Source organism: Haematobia irritans, chromosome 3, assembly GCF_050003625.1.
Source record: "Haematobia irritans isolate KBUSLIRL chromosome 3, ASM5000362v1, whole genome shotgun sequence".
Taxonomy (NCBI): Eukaryota; Metazoa; Arthropoda; class Insecta; order Diptera; family Muscidae; genus Haematobia; species Haematobia irritans.
This window is the reverse complement of record NC_134399.1, coordinates 29798770-29826331: the sequence shown is the minus strand read 5'-3', so window position 1 is coordinate 29826331 and position 27562 is coordinate 29798770. Positions and strand designations below refer to the sequence as shown.

Genomic DNA, 27562 nt, shown 5'->3' with positions numbered 1-27562 from the left:
TTCCCATTATTTTTGTCTTTGATTGGTTCAAAAAATTTAATTGGTTTTAATAGACGATTTTAATGTGTGGAAATTTTGGAAAGGAATTGTTACTAAAATTAAATTACCGAGCTCCTTAATACACCTTTTTATGCTAAAAGACTACAACTGCAAAAGAAGATTATAAATCTGCAACTGGGACTAAGAATTGAACTTGATATTCTATGCAGGTAATGTTTAACAAAATTAACTTTTAATTGAACAAAATTAAATTCGAATTATTCTGTTTACTTTCAGAAAAACTAATTTAGCTTAAGGGGGGCTGCTGATTTATTGGAAATATAGGCGCATCTACATATTAGAAGGAACATGCTAACATGGTTATTATTATAAGGAAGATAATGATTTATATAATTTATTTTTTCACCCTATAGTTGTTATTGATAGTAATTGTATTTGTAAGTTATGTTAGAACAAAACACAAATGACAAGAACCAAATTTATTTGTCTATAATAATAATATAATGAATAATAATATATAATATAATAAATAATAATAATATAATAAATAATAATAATAAAATATTAAATATGTTTTATAAGAAACACAAATTTTCTTGTTTTTCAAAAGAAAAAAAAAACTAAATACGATTTTGGGGTTGTAATATATACATTTTTTGATCGAAATTTATAGCCAATTTCAATTAATTAATTGAATGAATCAAATAGTTGATTGATTTTTGTCGCGAAATTAATTAAAATTTTAATTAATTCAATTAAAACTGTGATTGAATTTTATGTTAAAAATCAATCACGTTTTTAATTGATTCAATCACACAATTAATTGATTCCGTGACAAAAGTCAATTAAAGTTTTAATTAAAAATCGTGTTGGTTTTCAATCAAAATGGCTGATTGATACTATCATTTTCGTGATTGAAGACATTTCAATTAAAAAAATGATTGAATCCGCGATTTTCGTGATTGAAATCAAAAAAATTTTTTTGTGTGTATGATATCACAATGGACTGAATAGTCAAAGAGAGCCTGACATATTGGGCTGCCGTTTTACCTAACCTAATCTAGATCCCTAGAAAATGGTTTTATTTTAAAGAAGCCGTATCGTTGGCTGGGAATCAATACCTAAATCTTTAGGGAAGGTCAAAATCTTTAATTTACTGTAGACTATTCCATTGCTTTTTTCTTTTAGTGAAGAGACTTATTTTTAATTTTGGCGGCTAAACTCGAACTTAGTACTAGATAATACATATACACCCTCAAAAAAAATCGCTTCTTTAACATATGTTCCAAACATATTTTGCAGGAAGCACATATATTATTGCATACTGCCGAAACATTAATATGTTTGTTTTATGTAAACATATTATATGTTTGGAAGCATTTTGAGCCAAAAATATTATATGCTTGGAAGAATTTTTCCCAAACACGATTGTGCTCATTCCCTAACATACTCGTAATTTTCACTTCCACGAAATTTTTTAGTTATTGGCACCTTTTTCTGTAATACAAATAATGTTGAAGAAATTATTCACTTTTATAAATTTTTTAAATTTTACCTTTCGCCTGCACGGAGAATCGAACCGAGTACCATACAGTTTGTAAGCCAACACACTATCCACTGGGCTACGTAGCTGTTATAGTCACCAGTAGATAATTATCGTTTTAAGTTACATTTATATAGCATAGTTTGCAGCGCCCACGAGCCCATGCAAACATAACATTATTTAACAGAAACATACATTTGTTTGGCACGTGGAGCAGTGGTTAGCATGTCTGTCTTGCATACAAAGGGTCGTGGGTTCAATCCCTGCTCCGACAGAACATTTTTTTTTTTTTTTGTAATTTACACATTTATATTTATACTATATTAAATTTTTTTAAATGAAACTTCGAAATGTGTGTTATTAAAGATTTATAGTCAGTAACAGTGCTTGATATAAACGAAATTGCTTGATTTTTGGATAAAATATTATTTTTTATTGCAAAAATAAAAATTTTTTAATAAAAACCTGTTTTTGTACAAAACTTTAAAATTTGGAAGGAATTCAAAAACTAACAAAAGAAGAATGTGGAGTCGAGTATAAACATTTATACATAATTTTATAATATAAACATAAATTTATTTAGGAGTGAACAGTTTTTTACTAGCATTTAACACCATCGCTCTAAAATTCCTTTTATTTTTCTTTAATAATTCATTTTAAAGAAAATAAACTTTTTAAATTGTTTTAGCTGTAAAACTCGAACTTAATGCCCGCTTTTATATTTGATGGTGTCCGTCAACTCCTCGTGGACTACTTTTTAATAAAGAGGAACTAAAGTTTGTTTTTTTACATTTTACTGTGTAATTTTTCACTATTTCCTCCTTATTTCATTTTACTGTCCCAACTCTAAAAAGAGTATAGTGCCCTTTCGTTATTTTTATGAAGACCCCTGATTTATTTTAACGAAAAATTGTGCCCATAATGCCAAAATGATAAACAAAACACATGTTCACACATGCATAAAATGCTGCTCTCAAGGCGAAAACATATGCAGTTTGTTTTTCAAATGTCTATTCTCTTGGTTCCGAATGTCTATTCTCTTTATTCAAATTAAATAATATTTAGACTTAAGCATATCAAATATTTAGCCTTATCATAAAACACTTTTCCGAAACAACATACAAGCGGTTTCACAGAAATTGTTCTTTTTTCATTCTCTCGCTTTGTTCTGTTGATATCTTTCGTCAACCCTCCCGGTTTCCATCTCTATTTCTTTCTCTATACTCTCTTTTTGTCGCTCTCTGAATAAAATATCACAACATATATATGTTTACTTTTTTATGTTTTTGTTGTTTTTCGATCTTTATTTTCAAATAAAAGTCTTCTGTTTTTTCGAGCTTGAGATCGGTATATATTTATGTGTTATTTTCTTTCAATATTTCGCAATTTCTTTGAATTGCTTCTTCAGGAAATATGTATATCGTCTACAATAACTAAACACTTATTCTTATTGGAGTCAGCGAAACATCACTGCTCTCGTCAGGTGAGTGCAATAATGAAACCTGACGAGAGCAGTGATGTTTCGCTGACTCCAATAAGAATAAGTGTTTAGTTATTGTAGACGATATACATATTTCCTGAAGAAGCAATTCAAAGAAATTGCGAAATATTGAAAGAAAATAATACATAAATATATACCGATCTCAAGCTCGAAAAAACAGAAGACTTTTATATATGTTTACTCGAAATTTGTTAATTTATATATGTTTACATTCACACATATTATTTTTATGAAACATTCATGCCCCAAACATAATATATTCTAACATATTAACATAGATGTCCCAAACATTTAGTGTTAGTTTAGGAACATTACATGTTCGCACTTAAATATATTGTGGTTTAAAATCGTGTCCGAAACACTTTTTGTTTATATCGGAGCATATGAAAAACATATTTTTCTAACAGTGTAGTACTAGATAATAGTATTAGATAATACAAATAAAAAACTGATATATGATTTAGAAATTTGAAGTGTGTGTCAGTTGAATAGATCTTAAATAAAATACCAAACAGTCCATAAACTAATAATTGACCCAATCACAATTTCCTCGGCTAAAGTGAAATACGGAAATTATTTTTCCAATAGACACATTCGCGTTATTAACTTGGTCATATAGGATATCACATTGTTTTCCAAGGCAAAAGAAAATATTTCATTTAACAGCTACACTTTCCAACAATTGGCAAGTGGTGAGGTGCGTCAAACTGTCATTGCAATTCAAATTTTCCATCGTAACATATTTTGCGATACATACACAAGATTTTCATTATATCTTCCGTGTAATCTATTTTCCTATATATTTTTTTTCTCTTTATCTTAGGCTACAAGCAACTGTATTTATTCAAGAAATATTAATGTTTTTTGTTTGGTCTAGATTAATTATATTATTGTATGCACGAATTACTTTCTCACTCTATAATAGCTGATAATTTTCGCAGACACATTAAGTTGTCAGTTTGCCTCAACGTAGATGTCTTTGTTACCCTGGACTTTTTGCTCATCATTCCGTCTGTCGTTCAGTCTACTATGCGTATTAGCCTGTTAAATTGTATTGTCTTTGGTCTGGAAGTGAAAAGCCAATGTTATCTTTATCATAGCCGGCGTATGTTTATCAAAATAATGACACCAACAAAAAATACATAAAGATTAATAATCAGTGTATTTATAATAACGAAAATATTTTCGTATTGACGAAATCTGGCCATTGTACTTGTAAATATTTACTGGATTCGACAATTGACGTGATACCAATTCATGTTGAAACTACAGACAAACTAATATTATATTAGGCATGTTTTTCTTTTGCACTTGATACCCAATTTGTAAGAGTTATCCGGTGTATCATTGCATTGAAGCACAGTGGTTCCAAACCGTTTTTTTTTTTGGAAATTATTCTGCAACTTTTGAATGGATAAAGATATCAACATAAAGCTGTGAAAATTGAGGTGTTTTCCTTTAAGTCCCTAGTTTGTCCACGGGCTGGCCTATAGGTTTTAAAAATGTATACATTTTACCACAAATGAGCCCATCATGACGTTCGTATGCCGCTAAAGACATTTTTGCAATTTTTAACTCAAATTTGTTCCTTTAAAGCAGGACTGTGGAGTCGAGCCAATTTCGCTGGACTCCGACTCCAGCATTTTTCATCAGCCTCGACTCCGACTCCGGGTAAAAATGGACCGATGTAAATTTCTAAATTTCACATTTGATTCCAGTTGCATACCGACAAACGTTAGAATTTTAGTAGTCTAAAAGAAATTTAGACCAATTGGATACTATTGTCAATAAACTAAATTATGACATAAGCTTACACAGAGGCCCCATCATAATATGAACATAAAAATACATTTTATACGCTGAACCACTTTGTAGATTTACGTGTTCAATACCATATCAAATCCTTCAAATTTGTTGGTTGCTACAACAGGTTGGCTGATAAGTCCCCGGTCTGACACATAAATGGTGTCGCTAGTATTAAATGCATATTATTTTTATATAGTACCAACCTTCAAAGGATTCGTGTCAAAATTTGACGCCTGTAAGTCAATTAGTTTGTGAGATAGAGCGTCTTTTGTGAAGCAACTTTTGTTATTGTGAAAAAAAATGGAAAAAAAGGAATTTCGTGTTTTGATAAAATACTGTTTTCTGAAGGGGAAAAAATACGGTGGAAGCAAAAACTTGGCTTGATAATGACTTTTCGGACTCTGCCCCAGGGAAATCAACAATAATTGATTGGTATGTAAACTTCAACCGTGGTGAAATGAGCACGGAGGACGGTGAACGCAGTGGACGCCCGAAAGAGGTGGTTACCGACGAAAACATCAAAAAATCCACAAAATAAATTTGAATGACCGTAAAATGAAGTTGATCGATATAGCAGAGGCCTTAAAGATATCAAAGGAACGTGTTGGTCGTATCATTCATCAATATTTGGATATGCGGAAGCTCTGTGCAAAATGGGTGCAGCGCGAGCTCACATTTGACCAAAAACAACAACGTGTTGATGATTTTGAGCGGTGTTTGCAGATGTTAACTCGTAATACACCCGAGTTTTTCCGTCGATATGTGACATTGAATAAAACATGGCTCCATCACTACACTCCTGAGACCAATCGATAGTCGGCTGACTGGACAGCGACCGGTGAACCGTGGAAAGACTCAAAAGTCCGCTGGGAAAGTAATGGCCTCTGTTTTTTGGGATGCGCATGGAATAATTTTTATCGATTATCTTGAGAAGGGAAAAACCATCAACAGTGACTATTATATGGCGTTATTGGAGCGTTTGAAGGTCGAAATCGCGGAAAAACGGCCCCATATGAAGAAGAAAAAAGTGTTGTTCCACCAAGACAACGCACCGTGCCACAAGTCATTGAGAACGATGGCAAAAATTCATGAATTGGGCTTCGAATTGCTTCCCCACCCTCCGTTTTCTCCCGATCTGGCCCCCAGCGACTTTTTCTTGTTCTCAGACCTCAAAAGGATGCTTGCAGGGAAAAAAAATTTGGCTGCAATGAAGAGGTGATCGCCGAAACTGAGCCCTATTTTGAGGCAAATCCGAAGGAGTACTACCAAAATGGTATCAAAAAATTGGAAGGTCGTTATAATCGTTGTGTCGCCCTTGAAGGGAGCTATGTTGAATAATAAAAACGCATTTTGCAAAAAAATGTGTTTTTCTTTATTAGACCGGGGACTTATCAGCCAACCTGTTATATGTTACAAAGCTTTATGTCCCCGTATACATATATTTAAAACTGAATCGATTTGAACAAATTTTCTAGAGTTAAAATTTAAATACGCTAATGCCCTGGGGCGGAGCACACTGTTAGTAAAAAATATTGGAAATATTTACATCTAAAGCCTTCTTATATTATGTATGGAGCTTTGTCTAAATCTGAGCCAATTTAACACACATTTCACAAATGTTAATTATTATCTCTGTGCAAATTTTCAAGTAAATCGGAGAGAAATTTTGACCTGAGTTTATAGGCTGGCAAAACTTATGGAAATCTGAACCGATTTTGACCACATTTGGCATGTGTAGTAAGAATGTTAATTCTGCTCCCTGTACTAGAGGTGTGCACGTGAGTAATATTTTGCTCACGCTCACGCACACTCACGACGGAAAAATCTTACTCACGCACACTCACGCACGATATTGTTTGGTAGGACTCACGCTCACGCACGCTCACGAAAAGAAAATTTGTACTCACGCACACTCACGCACGAAAATGTCGTGACTCACGAAAAATATCGTGACTCACGAAAAATGTCGTGACTCACGAACATTTTTTTGAGTAATTTACCTTAGCGACGTGTCTGAAAATATGAGCATTATTAAAATCGAGAGCGTTATTACACTCTTAACATCCCAGGTGTCACTAAAATTGTAAATGAATTTAACTCTTAAGCGTTTTATGTTGGTGAGCGGGATTATTTTCGTGAGCGTAAATCTTTACTCACGCACACTCACGAAGATAATATTTTCGTGACTCACGCTCACGCACGACATTTTGGTTTGTTAATCACGCTCACGTACACTCACGCCGGTGCCATGAGCGTGACTCACGACTCACGCGTGAGTCACGAAAATTTTCGTGAGTCACGACAATTTCGTGTCACGTGCACACCTCTACCCTGTACACAATCGGAGTAAAACTTTGGTATGAGTGTAAATCGAACGAAATATACATATGGGAGCTATATCTAAATCTCAACCGATTTCTTCCAAACTCAATATTTTGATCAAAAAATGTGTTCACAGACAGACGGACATTGTTAGATCGACTCAGAAGCGTGGTTGCCACTCTTGGTAGAGTTCTACCAAAAATGGTAGATAGTCCTTCTCTGGGTGTAGTATTCTTGATTATTTGGTAGAATTTTTAAAATATTCCTCTCCATCTAAGCGGTACTTCAATTTTTTTTTTTGGAATAAAATTTTGACATTTTCTATAAAAATAAAATATTGACAAAATTTTCTATAGAAATAAGTTTTTCTATAGAAAAATTTTTTTATCTAATTATACAATTATTTTTCGAGCTTTATGGACAGATATAGATTAAGGAACATGGTTAATAGAGCCATTGAAAAGAAAACGCCAGATACAAATCTATACACGCCTGAACTGTACATGTTTCGGTTCGGGCGAATGAACCTTTCCACAGCCTTTAGTATAGATCTGGCTGGGAGAGATAACTCAATTTTGGGTCCTTTATGCTAACTCCTTATGGAGAAAACATTTGGGAAATTTCCTCTTACAAATTGAATCATCTTTTCTCCCACTGTACATCATCTTTTCATATAACTTACAAGTCCCTTAATCTTATTATTATTTCGTTTTGTTACATAGTAATGCAACAACACGAAATTTTTTTTTTTTAGAAAGCTAACAAATTAGCTTTCTAAAAAATTTTTAGCAAAATTTTCTATAGAAATAAATTTTTGGAAAAATTTTCTATAGAAATAAAATTTTGACAAACCTTCCCACAGAAATAAAATTTGTCAACAATTTTCTATAGAAATAAAATTTTGCCAACATTTTCTATAGAAATAAAATTAAAAATTTTTAGGTTTCTATAGAACTAAAATTTTGTCCAATTTTTCTATGGAAATAAAACTTTGACAAAATTTTCTATGGAACTAAAATGTTGACAATTTGACAAATTTTCTATATATTCAATATTTTTATACCCTCCACCATAGGATGGGGGTATATTAACTTTGTCATCCGATCCGGCTGAAATTTGGTACGTGGTGTTAGTATATGGTCTCTAACAACCATGCAGGAATTGATCCGTATCGGTCCGTAATTATATGTAGCCCCCATATAAACCGATCTCCAGATTTAACCTCCGGAACCTCGTGGAAGAGCAAAATTCATCCGATTCGGTTGAAATTTGGTACGTGATGTTAGTATATGGTCTCCAACAATCATGCAGGAATTGGTCCATATCGGTCCATAATCATATAACATATAGCCCCCATATAAAGCGATCCCCAGATTTGACCTCCGGAGCCTCTTGGAAGAGCAAAATTCATCCGATCTGATTGAAATGTAGTACGTGGTGTTAGTATATGATCTCTAACAACCATGCAGGAATTGATCCATATCAGTCCATAATTACATATAGCCCTCATATAAACCGATCCCCAGTAGTACGTGGTGTTAGTATATAATCGCTAACAACCATGCCAAAAGTGGTCCATATCGGTCCATAATCATATATAGCCCCCATATAAAGCGATCCCGGGATTTGGTTTTGGAGCCTCTTGGAGGAGCAAATTTCTTCCATCGGTAAGTATTACCACAACCCAAGTAATTCGATTGTGGATGACAGTCTTTCATAGAAGTTTCTTCTTGAGGTAATTTTTCCTTACAGTAAAGAAACGCATTTTTGATTTAAAGAAATCGCCATTAAATAATCTGAAATGTTGAAGCTTTTGATTTAAGATAAAACCCTACAAATATAGGCTAAGACTTATTTTGTGGATTTAGCATCTTTGGTTTAAAGTTTTTTTGGAATTAAGGAAACATTTTTTATTTTGAAGCATCCGTTATAATTTAGAGTTTTAAACTGGATTTTTTTGTACGAACGTACCTTTATTAATAAACCGCGCAAAGAGAATGAAAATTTGAAAAATGAGATCTGTATCCTAATTTTAATTTTATTGGTTCTAGATTTAAAGCCAAATAGGTTGCTAAAAGATTTCTTTATTTTAAACAATACCAAAATCCTTAAGGGAAGCTTAAAATCTTTGGATCCAAGTAAACTTTTTTTGAGTGTAGGATCATGTTACACCCACCAGCGGTACAGAATCACATTTGTATTCTATTTGGGATTTAGTAATAAAATAGACGTTAAACTACTTGCCAATGTCTTTACACGAATTCACATATTTATATGATATGGAATTTAATGGAAAAAAATGACAACTATAATATTCTATTCTATTAAAGTTTTTAATACACGTAACCAATTCTAATATTAGAAGTTCATTTATTCCGAGACATTAACCACTGAAGGCTAGATCGTTTACATTTTATAGGTACATGTATGCAAACAGAACAATACACTTATACCTCATTTACCATTTAAATTAATCTTCTAAATCAGCAGAAAGTTGGTTGAAAAAGAGAAAGCAGTAAACGAGAATTTTGATTTGGGGATATCGCAATCGGTTTAGATAATTAACTAGGTTTACAATAATGATTTACATGAAATTCTATTTATTTCTACATTATTCAAAAAGGATTCAAAAGGGTTTAGAGGAAACATTTGGATTAGAAACAGACACCGGATTCTATTTCAAATTTTACTCAGCTTGGTTAATACATTATTCTACAATTCTGAAATCATATCGTGAGGACTCGGGCCTTAATATTGCCCTCTCATCGGCGTTTATCACTGATTTGAACGATATATCCCATAAATATAGAAATGATGAATATGGTTCCTCTTTTCAGTTTTTGAACACTTGGTGATGTGTTTCGAAATCTAGATCCTATTGCAGCTCGTAATCTAGTATGACAATAATTTTTTTAAAATTTTAAATTAATACTGACTTTCTACCGCAGAGTCTATTTATTTATTTTTTTTTTTATAAAAACTTGTCAACATTTTTTTGAGGATTTTTGTAAGGAATTTTAATTTAAATTGAGGATCTTTGTGGACGAAAGCGTCCTAATTTGGGGACAAGAGCCAGAAAAATACTGGCAACACTATACGAGAAACAAAAGATTTATTCACACCCTTCAGTTTTTTTGGAATCCAATTGACCAGTTTTTCCAAGCGGAATTTTATGAGCTAGTATAATGCATTTAAATAAAATTTTAAAATTTATAATTCCTAAAGTTAATGAGACTATTATTATATCCCAGCAAAAAAAAAACTTCAAAGTTGTTCCACAAATACTTCTCCATCTTTCCATGCAGTTCTTTTAGACGGACAAGTCTTATGTGAAAATTTAAGTTTTGCAAATTAAATTTTGCAAGAAAGAATAGAAAACCAATAAAAAAAGAGTAAAAAACAAAAACAATAAAATTAAAAATTTTATCTCCGCTGGGATTTGAACCAGTACCGTTTGACCTTTTCACTTCCATGGACGTTCTTTGAGAAGGTTACGAGAATTAACAATTTTTTGTTGATTGTTAATGGAAACGATATATTTATACAAAAATAAATACCGTAAGTAAACACAATTAATTTAACGCTTGAACTTTCGCGAATAACATTCTTTTTATGTTGAAGTTGAGGCATGGCCGTAATAACCATAATTGCATCCACTTTTCATCACCTGTAACGATGCCATGCAAAACAACCTTTCTATTGCTGCCTTTTGGGGCAGTTGTTCGCAAGTAAAAATCGCCTTTCGAAGTCTCTCGGCTATAAACAATATGTACTAGTCCTAACTTGGAAACATTTCGTATCAGCTATCTTTATATTATACTTTCATTATATGCCCCAGCAAAAAAAAAAACAATGGAAGTTGTTCCACAAACATTTCTTTTGGACAAGTCTTAGAAAGTACGGAATTAGGCCGTTTTAAGTGAAAATTTAAGTTTTCGACAATTACATTTCGCAAAAAAGAATAGAAAATTAACAAAAAAAGTTAAAAATAATAAATACATAACTAATTAAAAACAAGTATGTACAGTAATAAGTTCGGCCGGGCCGAATTTTAAATACCCTTCATCATGAATCAAATATAATAGTTTCCTTTGAAAATTTCAGGAGAGTTTGATGACAGATATTTTCCCAAGCAGATCAGTTCAAACAGAACCCTTCCCACAGATAAATGTAAAGATTTTACCTATGAAGACTAGATCAGATTCTGAATTTATAAGAACCATTTTTTGTTTGAGTTTTAGAGGAATCATAAACATCTCTTGTAAGTGCAAGAAAATGATGAAATAACGCCTTGATTTGAAATTTGAAATTATTAAAATGACTACGAGAAGTAAAATCTGGAAATTTTGCATTCAGTTTCAAGCAATTTTCATGACCATACCCTCAATAAGTGAAATCGGTCTATATGGAGGCCTATCAAATGGACCGATAAAACTTAATCATATACACTTTGTTATGTGTCTAAAATGCCAGTATATTTTCAATTTGTGGCAAATCGGATAAAAACTACAATTTCTAGAAACCCTAGGAGTTAAATCGGGAGTTCGGTGTAATGGGGGCTATACCAAAACATGGAAGGATACACACAGTATTCAGTACATTTAATTGTAGTTCTAGAATCTAAACCCCAAATCGGAGAGCCGGTTTACCGATACTCAATATATTCGGCACATCTCTTTATATTCCCAGAATACATTTAGATTTCCAATTTCAGGCAAATTGGGTAAAAACTACGGATTCTAGAAGCCCAAGAAGTAAAATCGGGAGATCGGTCTATATGGGGGCTATATCAAAACATGGACCGGTACTCACCATTTTCGACACACGTCTTTATGGTCCTAGAATACCTCTAGATTTCAAATTTCAGGCAAATTGGATAAAAACTACGGATTCTAGAAGACCTAGAAATAAAATCGGGAGATCGGTATATATGGTGGCTATATCAAAACATGGACCGGTACTCACCATTTTCGGTACACGTCTTTAGGGTCATAGAGTACCTCTAGATTTCAAATTTCAGGTAAATTGGATTAAAACTACGGATTATAGAAGCCCAAGAAGTAAAATCGGGAGATCGGTCTATATGGGGGCTATATCAAAACATGGACCGATACACCCCATTTTCGGCACACCTCTTTATGGTCCTAGAATACCTGTAGATTTCCAATTTCAGGCAAATCGGATAGAAAATACACTTTCTAAACGCCCACGAAGCAAAATTGGGAAGTCGGTCCATATGGGCGCTATACCAAAACATGGACCGATAGGCACCATTTTCGGTACACTTTTTGATGGTCCTAAAATACCTCTAGATTTCCAATTTCAGGCAAATTGAATAAAAACTACAGTTTTTATAAGCCCAAGACCCCAAATCGGGAGGTCGGTTTATATGGTGACTATATCAAAACTTGGTCCCATCTTCGAACTTGACCTGCCTGCAAACAAATGGCGAATCTGTGCCAAAATTCAGGACGATAGCGCCATTATTGAAGGCTGTAGCGTGATTACAACAGACAGACAGACGGACATGCTTATATCGCCTTAGAATTTCTCCCTGATCAAGAAACTTTATATAGTCGGAAATCGATATTTCGATGTGTTACAAACGGAATGACAAACTTATTATACCCGCGTCACCATTCTATGGTGGTGGGTATAAAAAAAATCATCCCCGCTGGGATTGGAACCTGTGCCGTTTGACTTTTTCACTTCCATGGAAGTTCTTTTGAGAAGGTATTGCAAATTACGATAATTTTTAATTTTTTGTTGATTTTTAAGGGAAAAAATATATTTATCAAAAATATATGCTGAGAAAAAAAAAAAATAAAAACGATGTATAACATAAAAAAATAGTTTTCTGGAAAAATATTTAATAAAAATATTTCCGCTGGTGAGATTTGAACTAGCGTTCCTTATTTTTTCATTCATAATAATAAAGAACATCGCAGGAAGTAGTTGGAATGTCATGCCGTGGTGTCATATTAGGTTCATATCACAAAGATTTGAATAGACATTTTGATGGATCGAGTTCAATGGCAAACTCATGAGTGTGCTAAGGCGTTCTGTTATTGTGCCAACAGACCTAGGTTCAACCCCCGATGGAACCGAAGAAGTTTTTCAATTTGTAAAAAAATGCTAAAAGTGTAACAAAAAATACTGAAAAAAAAATAAAAAAGTGAAATTGGAAACAAATTTTTTTAGTTTTTTTTTTAATTTCTTCATCCAAATGTTCTTCCAAGGCACAACTTCTAAAGCAATGCAAAGGATCCAAAAATGAAGTACTTCCGTCCTATGGCATGTAAAATACATTGGAGATGATTCATGTTTGCACTACTTCCGGATCACAAATTGGGGATCCAAACTACTTTTTTGGAAGCTCTGTTTTGCAAGTAAGTTTTAACGCAATTGTAATTTTTTCTATAAATATCCAAGTAAATCGAGTACAAGGTGTAAAAATAACCGAATGTGGGGGCCATACACAATCAATATGCGTTCACTCATATGATTGCATTTGAAAATATGACACACTTCTATCATGTAATATGTACGATGCTGAAAATTGTTTTGAATTGGCGATTTGTTCAGTTGTTTGGTTAGTTTTGTCATTAAGTAAATGGTTTGCCGGTAATATTTCAAGTAGGAATGTAACGAATAATTAGCGAAACAAAAAATGTCTTAGAGGGTACAGACATTTTTTTTTGAAAAGCGAAAAAAGACAGAATATTTTAGAGTCACGGTTGCCAATAGTGCCATATATAATCTATTTAACTTTGAAGAAAAGTTTACCAAAAATCTATCTAATTTTGTCAAAATTTTGTCAACATTTTATTTCTATGGAAAATTTTGTAAAAATTTTATTTCTACACACAAAAAATTTTTTTTTGATTTCAATCACGAAAATCGCGGATTCAATCATTTTTTTAATTGAAATGTCTTCAATCACGAAAATGATAGTATCAATCACCCATTTTGATTGAAAACCAACACGATTTTCAATCAAAAATTTAATTGACTTTTGTCACGGAATCAATTAATTGTGTGATTGAATCAATTAAAAACGTGATTGATTTTTAACATAAAATTCAATCACAGTTTTAATTGAATCAATTAAAATTTTAATTAATTTCGCGACAAAAATCAATCAACTATTTGATTCATTCAATTAAATAATTAATTGAAATTGGCTATAAATTTCGATCAAAAAATTTATATATTGCGACCCCAAAATCGTATTTAGTTTTTTTCTTTTGAAATAAAAGAAAATATGTGTTTCTTATAAAACATATTTAATATTTTATTATTTTTTGAATTATGCAATAGACAAATAAATTTGGTTCTTGTCATTTGTGTTTTGTTCTAACATAACTTACAAATACAATTACTATCAATAACAACTATAGGGTGAAAAAATAAATTATATAAATCATTATCTTCCTTATAATAATAACCATGTTAGCATGTTCCTTCTAATATGTAGATGCGCCTATATTTCCAATAAATCAGCAGCCCCTTAAGCTAAATTAGTTTTTCTGAAAGTAAACAGAATAATTCGAATTTAATTTTGTTCAATTAAAAGTTAATTTTGTTAAACATTACCTGCATAGAATATCAAGTTCAATTCTTAGTCCCAGGTTGCAGATTTATAATCTTCTTTTGCAGTTGTAGTCTTTTAGCATAAAAAGGTGTATTAAGGAGCTCGGTAATTTAATTTTAGTAACAATTCCTTTCCAAAATTTCCACACATTAAAATCGTCTATTAAAACCAATTAAATTTTTTGAACCAATCAAAGACAAAAATAATGGGAAAGCAATGTAATATTTGGTATTATATTGATGAATCTTTGCAAATTCTGGAAATAGAACAAAAAATATAAATGGAAAATACATATTTTTATTATTTTCGGATATTTTTCATATTTTTAAATCCAAAAGAAAGAACTTTTTACCATTACATAATTCAGCTCATTAGTTTATATCAGGGATCCGGAGCGGAGCGGAGCGGAGCGGAGCGGAGCGTGGAGCGGAGCGGAGCAAGCCCTGTTTTTGCCGGAGCGGGAGCGGAGCGGGAGCGGCATTTCTAAAATCCGGAGCGGAGCGGGAGCGGAGCGGTTTCCAAATGAAAAACCGCTCCGCTCCGAATAAAATATTACTTGAATGAAATGTGTAAATTTGAAATTACTTAGTACTTATCGTAGAGTGAGTAAACGTTTAAAATGTACGATATGTATTTTTGTACGTACGTACATTGGGGAAAACACAAAGTGTTTTTTTAGTAATTGTTTTCAAAAACGGCAAATGTCAAAATATATCTCTAGTATGTGTTGTAAAAGTAACAACAGTACTTTCGATCAATTTCATCCCGTATTACTACAAAGATGTTTGTAATGAACGCCAAATAAATGCAATTAAACGATCTTATTTATATTTAATTTTTTAGTTTTCTACACTGAAAAAAATATTGTCGTGAAGTCAAAGATTTCATGTCCTTAGAATAAGACTACAAATTTTGCTTAACATGGAAGACGCATTTCTCTAAAATAAAGTTTTTTTCCTTGTCCAAAAGTCAATAAACTTTTGAATGAAGTTGTAATGTCCTTATAATAAAGTGATTTTACTTAAAAATGTGTATCATAACATGAAAGATAAAATTTTTGAGGTAAGGTCAACGTGACTTTAATAATTAAGAAAAATTCTTTAAAATTAATAAAATTGTATTTAAATTTGTTTCCTTTTTGCATCTTGCCTACAAAGCAAAAAATCGTTAAAAAATAAGACAAGTTTTTCAACACTTTATATTAAAGACGCTTTTTACTTGAAACATAGCATAATTTCTACTGGAAGTCGAGTCTTAATATGGAAAATAAAATTGTCGTTAACTCGTTTTTAAAGGATTTTGATAACAACTGACGAAAAAAATCTAAAAAAAAATAAAAATTAACATTTGCTTCCTAGAAGCAAGTACATAACCCCCAAATTTAAAAGAGAATTGCGTCTTTAAAGTATCCTTACTTGTATTCTCCGCTTCTGTGGCTCGTAATTAATACCCAAACTGTTAAAGTAAAGACAAAATCTTTGGAACCGGGCATGCGTTTTTTCAGTGTAAGGACATTCATATTTGCTTTACTATTGTACTATACCCTAGCATTCTCTTATTTCTGATATTAGTTCTCGAAAATTTAATTAAAATTATGGATAGTTTCAATTTTGGTTGAAAAATGTGCGCATATACATTTATTTTATTTTTTTTTTAACATTGAAAACTAATGACTTGATTTGTATTATTGCATGTTATCTACTTTTTTTGAGAACGAACATTTCTTAAAAACGCTGTTCGAAAATGTATTTTTACAATAAAGGGGAAAAAAGCGAAATTAGGTAACACTAGATCTGAGTAAGAATATTCGTTGGTATACCACGGACTGATTTCGGTGGAGGTTGTTGCAAACATACACTGAAAAAAAGCATACTCGGTTCCAAAGATTTTGTCTTTACTTTAAAAAATTTGGTATTGATTCCGAGCCAAAGAAGCGGAGAATACAATCAAGGACACTTTTAAACCACAATTCTCTTTTAAATTTAGGTTTTGTGTACTTGCTTCTAGGAAGCAAATTTTAATTTTTCGCTTTCTCAGCTTTTTTTCTTCATATGCTATCAAAGTCCTTTAAAAACGAGTTAACGGCAACTTTATTTTCCAAATTAGGACTCGACTTCCAGTAGAAATTGTGCTATGTTTGAAGTAAAAAACTTCTTTAAAATAAAGTTTTGAAAAACATGTCCTATATTTGAACGATTTTTTGCTTTGTAGTCAATATGCAAAAAGATAACAAATTTAAAGACAATTTCATTAAATTTAAAGATTTTTTCTGAATTATTAAAGTCAAATTGACCTTAGCCTATAAATTTTTTGTTTCATGTTAAGATACCCATTTTTAAGTCAAATCATCAAATATTACAAAACCTTTTCTCTACGTCTGTTGCAAAACAAAAAAAAACTTTCGGAGAGTAGTTACTTCTACTCTGTGTATAGACTTTCAATTCCAATCAGCGTTGCCGTTTTGGTCCGATCGGACCAAAATTGGTCCAAAAGATTTCTAATTTTTAAATTTGGTCCATTTTGGTACATTTTCATAAATTTGGTTTCTATCACATATTAAATAGTAGATGGTGCACCGCAAAGAATATTGTCGGGAGGCCAAATATTTCACATGCTTAAAATACGAATACGAATTTTGCTTAGAATAGAAGACGTATTTCTCTGATATAAAGTTTTTTCCTTGTCTAAAAGTCTCTAAACTATTCAATGAAGTCAGTTTGTCCTTATAGCTAAGTGATTCGACATAAAAATGTGTATCCTAACATGAATGAAAATTTCGTTTTATTGAAGTCAAAATGGATTTAATATTTCTGAAAAAATCTTCAAAATTAATAAAATGTTTCAACACATTGTTTTAAAGTCATTATACCCTAAACCACATAGTGGTTAGGGTATAATAAATTTGATCTGCCAAAAAATGTGCCTACCAGAAATATTGATTTTAGACCCCATAAAATATATACCGATCGACTCAGAATCACCTCCTGAGTCGATCTAGCGCTTGGTGTCCGTCCGTCTGTCCATGTATTTGTTGTTCACAGGATTCCGGTGGCAATTATTAACCGATTTTGATGAAATTTGGTACAGGGAGTTTTTTTGGGCACAACGACGAACGCTATTGAATTTGGAAGAAATCGGATCAAATTTAGATATAGCTCCCATATATATGTATCGCCCGATTTCGACAAATGGGGTCACGCTGTGCTTTTTTTCAAACGGATCGTCGCCCTTCAAGTCTGCAAAATTTCATCCAAATCGGTTCAGATTTAGATATAGCTCTCATATATATGTATCGCCCGATTTTCCCAGATTTAGCTATAGCTCCCATATATATGTACCGCCCGATTTTTCTCGAAGAGGAGCGGAGCGGAGCGTGGAGCGGAGCGGAGCGATTTTTTTTTTCTCGGAGCGGAGCGATTTTTTTTTCTCCGGAGCGGGAGCGGAGCGGAGCGAAAAAAATGGACCGCTCCGGATCCCTGGTTTATATACCAGATATACTGCTCTCTACTTGGGTTCAAACTGAAAAAGGCAGGTAAAACAAAAATGCAATTTAATGCCAATGCCACTTCGCAACTTCAAGGAGAATCTTCCAACAAACCCATACCGCTCTTGGTTTTAAGAAAACTAGGAGTGAAAAAAAATGTATAATTTTAAAAGATCAATACAGTACCCACTTTTTTATTGCAAACATATTCTTATATATTTGATAAAATGATGGAGTTGATGGGATTGATTGGTCAATTTCACGAAATAAAATTGGTCACTAAAAGAAATGAATAAAAAATATATTACTTTAGTCCGTTTAATGTAAACAGGCTTCAATGGAAAACGGTATCCATATTTCACAATTTCTTACCTTCAATAAACGTAGATTGTTTTCCATTTTTACAATACCACAAAACACAAACAGGTAATTTCAAATGCGTTCTGTCACATATTTTTTTCAAACCTTTACCACGTGGCCGTTTGTTGTTGCACACTTTATTTATTTCAACCCTTTGCTATGATTTGTTGTTGCGTTCAAAATATTTATGCACACATTTTGAATGCAGCAGACAGAATGTCGCCAATCATGTTTTTCAATTTACGCGAAAAACAAAAACCCAACCGTTCGTTACGAGTTACTTCCACAGACTGATCTCTCCATCATACATTGTTGAATAAACACCCATTCTCTTGTTCTCTTTTCGCTCTTTCCATTGCTCAAAATTATTCAGTTTCAATCACAAAGGTGATTGGATCAATCACATGTGTAATTGGAAACGGAAAAAATTTCAATCACGTTTGTAATTGAAAATTATTTCCGAATTGATTAACAAATTGATTGAATCAATTAATATTTTATAAATATTATTAAATAATTTTCAATTACAAACGTGATTGAATTTTTTTCCGTTTCCAATTACACATGTGATTGATCCAATCACCTTTGTGATTGAAATTGAATAATTTTGAGCAATGGAAAGAGCGAAAAGAGAACAAGAGAATGGGTAGTTATTCAACAATGTATGATGGAGAGATCAGTCTGTAGAAGTAACTTGTAACGAACGGTTGGGTTTTTGTTTTTCGCGTAAATTGAAAAACATGATTGGCGACATTCTGTCTGCTGCATTGAAAATGTGTACATGAATATTTTGAACGCAACGACAAATCATAGCAAAGGGTTGAAATAAATAAAGTGTGCAACAACAAATGGCCACGTGCTAAAGGTTTGAAAAAAATATATGACGGAACGCATTTGAAATTACCTGTGTTTGTGTTTTGTGGTATTGTAAAAATGGAAAACAATATACGTTTATTGAAGGTAAAAAATTGTGAAATGTGAATACCGTTTTCCATTGAAGCCTGTTTACATTAAACGGACTAAAATAATATATTTTTTATTCATTTATTTTAGTAACCAATTTTATTTCGTGAAATTGACCAATCAACTCCATCATTTTATCAAATATGTAAGAATATGTTTGCAACAAAAAAGTGGGTACCGTATTGATCTTTTAAAATTATATTTTTTTTCACTACTAGTTTTCTTAAAACCAAGAGCGGTATGGGTTTGTTGGAAGATTCACCTTGAAATTGCGAAGTGGCGTTGGCATTAAATTGTATTTTTGTTTTACCTGCCTTTTTCAGTTTGAACCCAAGTAGAGAGCAGTATATCTGATATATAAACTAATGAGCTGAATTATGTAATGGTAAAAAAGTTCTTTCTTTTGGATTTAAAAATATGAAAAATATCCCAAAATAATAAAAATATGTATTTCCCATTTATATATTTTTTCTATTTTTAGAATTTGCAAAGTATCATCAATATAATACCAAATATTACATTGCTTTCCCATTATTTTTGTCTATGATTGGTTCAAATTTTAATAGACGATTTCAATGTGCGGAAATTTTGGAAAGGAATTGCTACTAAAATTTAATTACCGAGCTCCTTAATACACCTTTTTATGCTAAAAGACTACAACTGCAAAAGAAGAAATCTGCAACCTGGAACTAAGAATTGAACTTGATATTCTATGCAGGTAATGTTTAACAAAATTAACTTTTAATTTAACAAAATTAAATTCGAATTATTCTGTTTACTTTCAGAAAAACTAATTTAGCTTACAGGCTGCTGATTTATTGGAAATCTAGGCGCATCTACATATTAGAAGGACCATGCTAACATGGTTATTATTATAAGGAAGATAATGATTTATATAATTTATGTAATTGTATTTGTAAGTTATGTTAGAACAAACCACAAATGACAAGAACCAAATTTATTTGTCTATTGCATAATTCAAAAAATAATAAAATATTAAATATGTTTTATAAAAAACACATATTTCCTTTTATTTCAAATAAAATTAAATACGATTTTGGGGTCGCAATATATAAATTTTTTGATTGAAATTTATAGCCAATTTCAATTAATTATTTAATTGAATGAATCAAATAGTTGATTGTTTTTTGTCGCGAAATTAATTAAAATTTTAATTGATTCAATTAAAACTGTGATTGAATTTTATGTTAAAAATCAATCACGTTTTTTATTGTTTCAATCACACAATTAATTGATTCCGTGACAAAAGTCAATTAAATTTTTAATTGAAAATCGTGTTGGTTTTCAATCAAAATGGGTGATTGATACTATCATTTTCGTGATTGAAGACATTTCAATTAAAAAATGATTGAATCCGCGATTTTCGTGATTGAAATCAAAAAAAAATTTTTTGTGTGTATAGAAAATTTTGTCAAAATTTATTTCAATAGTAAATTTTGTCAAAATTCTATTTGTATAGGAAATTTTCTCAAAATTTAATGTATATAGGAAATTTCCTCAATATTTTATTTCTACAGAAGATTTTGTCAAAATTTTATTTCTGTCGGAAAATTTGTCAAAATTTTATTTCTATAGAAAAATTTGTCAAAATTTTATTTCTATAGAAAATTTTGTAAAAAAATTATTTCTATAAAAAATTTTATCCAAATTTTATTTTTATAGAAATATTTGTACAAACCCTTGACATATATTCCCGGATTCACAGAAAGATTCAAATCATCAAATATGTTTAATAAGGACAAATTTCAAATTGCACAAAGGACTCACAATACTGTAAATAAATTCTTCAGTAAGACAAAATCCAAAATCAAGAAAGATGATATGTCGAACATAGTATATAGGATAAAATGCGATGGGAAAGAATCTGATACTTGCCGAAAAGTATATATTGGTACAACAAAAACCAAACTAAAAACTAAAATCTCAGGGCATAAATCTGATCAGAAATCCACTGACAAGCCCTTGGAGCAAACGACGGCACTTGCAGCACATTGCACTTTAGCAGGACATAAGCCAAATCTTAAGGATGTAGATATTTTGACGCAAGAAACCAACTATAAGAGGAGATTTACACTGGAGATGTTACATATTATAAATGTACCTACAGAAAAACGGATGAATTTTAAGACTGATACAGACCATTGTGCACATATTTATAGAAATATTGTACAAAAATATAGAAAATCAAATTAGCCTTTAGTTGTAAATTTACTCGTTTGCAAATAAGTTCATTGTTCTTTACTTCTAAAAGTAATTATCAATATTTATGGATTATGATATATATTTTTGTTTATTAATGTGTAAAATGTTTTCTGTTTAAAAAAATTTCCTGAAGACGAACATCGGAGATGTTTCGAAATATTGGATAATTTGAAATAAAAATACAACTAAAAAAACAACAACATCTGTTTTTATTCATATGACCTCAAGCCGAACTAAATAAATATAAAATTTTATTTCTATAGAAAATTTTGTCAAAATTGTATTGCTATAGAAAATTTTCTCAAAATTTTATTTCTATAGAAAATTTTGTCAACATTTTATTTTTATAGAAAATTTTTTCCAAATTGTATTTCTATAGAAAATTTTATCCAAATTTTATTTATATAGAAAATTTTGTAAAAATTTTATTTCTATAGAAATTTTTTTCTAAATTTTATTTATATAGAAAATTTTGTCAAAATGTTATTTCTATAGAAATTTTTGTCAAAATTTATTTCTATAGGAAATTTTGTCAAAATTTTATTTTTATAAAAATTTTTGTCAAAATTTTATTTCTATAGAAAATTATGTCCAAATTTTAGTTTTATAGAAAATGTTATTTCTATAGAAAATTTAGTCAAAATTGTATTTCTATAGAAAATTTTGTCAAAATTTTAGTTCTATAGAAAATTTTGTCAAAATTTTATTTCTATAGAAATATTTGTCAAAAATTTATTTCTATAGAAATTTTTGTCAAAATTTTATTTCTATAGAAAATTTTATGAAAATTTTATTTCTATAGAAAATTTTGTCAAAATTTTATTTCTATAGAAAATTTTATCAAAATTTCATTTTTCAGAATTCTGCCAAACAGTAAAAAATCTACCATTTTTGGTAGAATTCTACCAACTGTAGCAACCCTGTTTAGAATAATAAATTCTAATATCTGTTACACTGAAAAAAAGTGAACTGTTTTATAGGAAGAATGAACTACCACGCACGAAAATTGAACTAAATTTTACTCCACATTTTGAGAAAATTTTGTTAAAATTTTATTTCTATAGAATTTTTTGTCAAAATTTTATTTCTATAAAAATCTTGTTAACATTTTACTTCTATAGAAATATTTCTATAGAGATAAAATTTTGACAAAATTTCCTATAGAAATACAATTTTGACTAAATTTTCTATAGAAATAAATTTTAACAAATATTTCTATAGAAATAAAATTTTGACAAAATTTTCTATATAAATACAATTTTGACTAAATTTTCTATAGAAATAAAATTTTGACAAATATTTCTATAGAAATAAAATTTTGACAAAATTTTCTATAGAAATACGATTTTGACAAATATTTCTATAGAAATAAAATTTTGACAAATATTTCTATAGAGATAAAATTTGGAAAAATTTTTCTATATATAGAAAAATTTTTCCAAATTTTATTTCTACAGAAAATTTTGTCAAGATTTTATTTCTATAGAAATATTTGTCAAAATTTTATTTCTATAGAAAAATTTTTCCAAATTTTATTTCTACAGAAAATTTTGTCAAGATTTTATTTCTATAGAAATATTTGTCAAAATTTTATTTCTATAGAAAATTTAGTCAAAATTGTATTTATATAGAAAATTTTGTCAAAATTTTATTTCTATAGAAATATTTGTTAAAATTTATTTCTATAGAAAATTTAGTCAAAATTGTATTTCTATAGGAAATTTTGTCAAAATTTTATCTCTATAGAAATATTTGTCAAAATTTTATTTCTATAGAAATATTTGTCAAAATTGTATTTCTATAGAAAATTTTGTCAAAATTTTATTTCTACAAAAAATTTTGTCAACATTTTATTTCTATAGAAAATTTTCTCAAAATTTTATTTCTGTGGAAAATTTTATCAAAATTTAATTTTTCAGAATTCTGCCAACCAGTAAAAAAAATCTACCATTTTTGGTAGAATTCTACCAACTGTATCAACCCTGTTTAGAATACTAAATTCTAATACCCTTTACACCGAAAAAAAGTGAACTGTTTTATAGGAAGAATGAACTGCCCCGCACGAAAATTTAACTAAATTTTACTCCACATTTTGAGATTTCCACAAAGCGTTGTAAAAAACAGGAAATTTTAATGCCCTGTTGTACTTTTTAACTGCAGTTCACGATATTACATCATCCCATGGAAGAAAAAATTAACTAAAAGTAGTTCATACAGTAGTTCATTCTTACTATTTTTAGGAATCGTACGAAAATTTTCATTTGTTTTCGTTCATATTGAACTTATGTGTACGGTCATTGAACTTTATACTCACGTTTAGTTTATAAAATTTTTGAGACATACTTAAAAAAAAGTAAAATTTCATTAAGCTGTGGAAAATTTCGAAAAAATAATAAAATTTATGTTAACTACAAGCAAATAATTTTTTTTTTCAATAAAAATAAGTTAAATTTAGCGTTAGTTTAACTACGGAAATTTTTTTCTGTGTACATCCTAAGTTATATGAGTGGAATTATAACTAAATACATAATTTGCCAAATATTTTTTTAAATATAAATCATATGCATGAACTGCCCTAAGTGAATGCTCCTACATTGCAAATGTATTTTTTTAATGCAAAGCTATTTGTTATTTTCATATCCAAAGGCCTGGATCCGAAATTGCAGATTTTTGCTACGGTGAAAAGTCAATTTGCTCTGGTTAGAAAAATCATTAGTTTGCTGAGCAAAATAAAAACTTTTTCAAATTGGTATACAATTTCAACAAAATAATAAAATAGACAAAAAATTAAGATACTTGATTAATTGAGTCTATACTCCATCCAATCTCCATAGAATTCGTTCGTCTGAAGTGATATTAGGCCATTTTTGAACCTCAAACAAAACCTCAACATACCAGATTTCCTATCGTCTCAAATACCGACTGTAAATCCACATCTGTTGTCAAAACACAAAGGAGTGACGCTTGTCAACTCATGGAGCGTGTCTCCAAAGTTTTTCCTCTGCCTTTTGGTTTATTTTGAAATACAAACAGAATTATCTTGGTATTGTTTGATGGCAATCTTCATAACTACTTCAAGTGGGACAATCTAATCAATGTCCCATTAGTGAATTATTTAATAGAATGCTAAATCAACTGTTAAGCTCTTACGAATACGAGAGAATACATTGGTGTTTTACTCATTGAACCTCGAATATATTTTGGAGACTCTTTGACATAGTAAGAAATGTATTTCCAACACATATACAGGTTATTAACGCCGCACAGTACATTTATTTAATTAAAATGTAATAAAACCCATTAAATAAGACCCATTATTTCTGTAGAAAAATATGTCCAAATTTTATTTCTATAGAAAATTTCGTCAAAATTTTATTTCTGTAGAAAATTTTGTCAAAGTTTTATTTCTATAGAAAAATTTGTCAAAATTTTATATCGTTAGAATATTTTGTCAAAATTGTATTTCTATAGAAAATTTTGTTAAAATTTTATTTCTATAGAAATATTTGTCAAAATTTTATTTCTATAGAATATTTTGTCAAAATTTTATTTCTATAGAAATTTTTTTCCAAATTGTATTTCTATAGAAAATTTTGTCAAAATTTTATTTCCATAGAAATATTTGTCAAAATTTTATTTCCATAGAAAATTACATCTAAATTTTATTTGTGTAGAAAATTTCGTCAAAATTGTAGTTCTATAGAAAATGTTGTCAAAATTTTATTTCTACAGAAAATTTTGTCAAAATTTTATTTCTATAGAGATTTTGTCAAAATTTTAATTCTATAGAGAATTTTGTCAAAATTTATTTCTATAGAAAATGTTGTCATAATTTATTTCTATAGAAAATTTTGGAAAATACTTCTTTGCAAGAGCTAAATTGTAAGCATATACGGATATAGATTTAGGCTATATACTAATGATTGTGGTATTGATTCCGAGCGCCAAAGAATCTGAAAATTGAAGTAAAGATACCTTTAAGACCCATTGAAATGTTGAATTATTTGATATGTCTTCAATCACGAAAATGATTGTATCAATCACAGTTTTATTTGGGCATAAACAAATGCTTGATTAAAAACTTGTTCTCATTACCAAATTTATTTTTAATTTTTTTATTGATTCAATTAAAAATTTAATTGATGTTGATTGCAAAACTCAATTGATTTTTTTTAAAGCTAACTATTGTCAATTACTTAACTGGCTTACGGCCATTTTCATGTAGCTCCGTTAGACTTTAACTCCCAGTTAAAAGAAAGTAAAATGGAAATATCTTCTATCCGGTTTACTTTAACTGAAAATTTTTTAGCAGTTAAGCTCCTAACTGGCATATAGAATATATAGGCAAGATGATAGATATGTCCATAGTACGTTTTAAAAGTTCGTTACCTAACCTAGCACTAACGGAGCTTCATGAAAATGGGGGTTAGTGTCTTTAGTTTGATTAAAAAATTGATTGTTTGAAATAAATGTTTAATTAAAAATTAAAAATATTTCCATCACTTTTGTTTTAACTGACGTAGTTTTCCGAGTTTGATTAAAAAGTTGATGGTATCAATTAATTTATTAATTGAAAAAAACTTAAACTTCAATCAACTTTTTAATTGGGAATATTTTGGTGATATTTTTTCTGTGTAAGCAAAATTAGCATTAATATTCCAAGATCATGCAATTTTTGGCCTCAGGACAATATATTTTTGAGTGTAACATGAAAGCAAATGTAGTGAAAGCATATTTTGAAGGAAAAACTTAAAATGTCTTCAGTGCTGTAGGAAGACACAATTTTAGAAAAATTTACTCATTTCAGAAACTTATGAAAGCAGTTTAAGTAATCTTCACCCATTTTAGGAAAATATCAACTAAATTTTTAGTTCAAGTCATACTTTTTATATTTCATACAGTTAACTAAAATCAATTAATTTTCATGAAATAAAAGAAATTTTGTTCACTTTTTTCTGAGCGTAAGAATTTTTCACCTCAACAGCCAGTTTGCTGAGTTAAAATAGTTCTTTCCTCTCCAACGTTCTAAATATTGTTTGTTTGGAAGAAAATTATCAACTGTTAAAGAAATTTTATTACACTGCCATCCACAATCGAATTACTTGGGTTGCGGTAACGCTTGCCGATGGCAAGGTATCTTAAAACCTCCTAACACCGTCTTCTAAATTGTAAGTAAGTCCATACGTGGTAACAGGTTGGCTGATAAGTCCCCGGTCTAACAAAAAAAAAACACATTTTTTGTCAAAATTCGTTTTTATTATTCAACATAGTTCCCTTCAAGAGCGATACAACGATTATAACGACCTTCCAATTTTTGATACCATTTTGGTAGTACTCCTTCGGTTTTGCCTCAAAATAGGCCTCAGTTTCGGCGATCACATCTTCATTGCAGCCAAATTTTTTCCCTGCGAGCATCCTTTTGAGGTCTGAGAACAAGAAAAAGTCGCTGGGGGCCAGATCTGGAGAATACGGTGGGTGGGGAAGCAATTCGAAGCCCAATTCATGAATTTTTGCCATCGTTTTCAATGACTTGTGGCACGGTGCGTTGTCTTGGTGGAACAACACTTTTTTCTTCTTCATATGGGACCGTTTTGCCGCGATTTCGACCTTCAAACACTCCAATAACGCCATATAATAGTCACTGTTGATGGTTTTTTCTTCTCAAGATAATCGATAAAAATTATTCCATGCGCATTCCAAAAAACAGATGCAATTACTTTGCCAGCGGACTTTTGAGTCCTTCCACGCTTCGGAGACGGTTCACCG

At 30.3% G+C, this 27562-nt stretch overlaps 1 protein-coding gene and 1 long non-coding RNA gene across 2 annotated transcripts in view; one reads left to right on the top strand and one right to left on the bottom strand.

Moving 5' to 3' along the window:
- The window catches only part of LOC142229502 (mitochondrial 2-oxodicarboxylate carrier), a 50776-nt gene that overhangs the window by 10260 nt on the left and 12954 nt on the right, over positions 1-27562 (top strand). The window lies entirely within an intron of this gene.
- Positions 14436-15016, bottom strand: LOC142229503 (uncharacterized). The gene is made up of 2 exons (XR_012720420.1): positions 14769-15016; positions 14436-14701 (listed from the first exon to the last, which is right to left on the bottom strand). It is a non-coding gene; the product is annotated as an uncharacterized LOC142229503 (long non-coding RNA).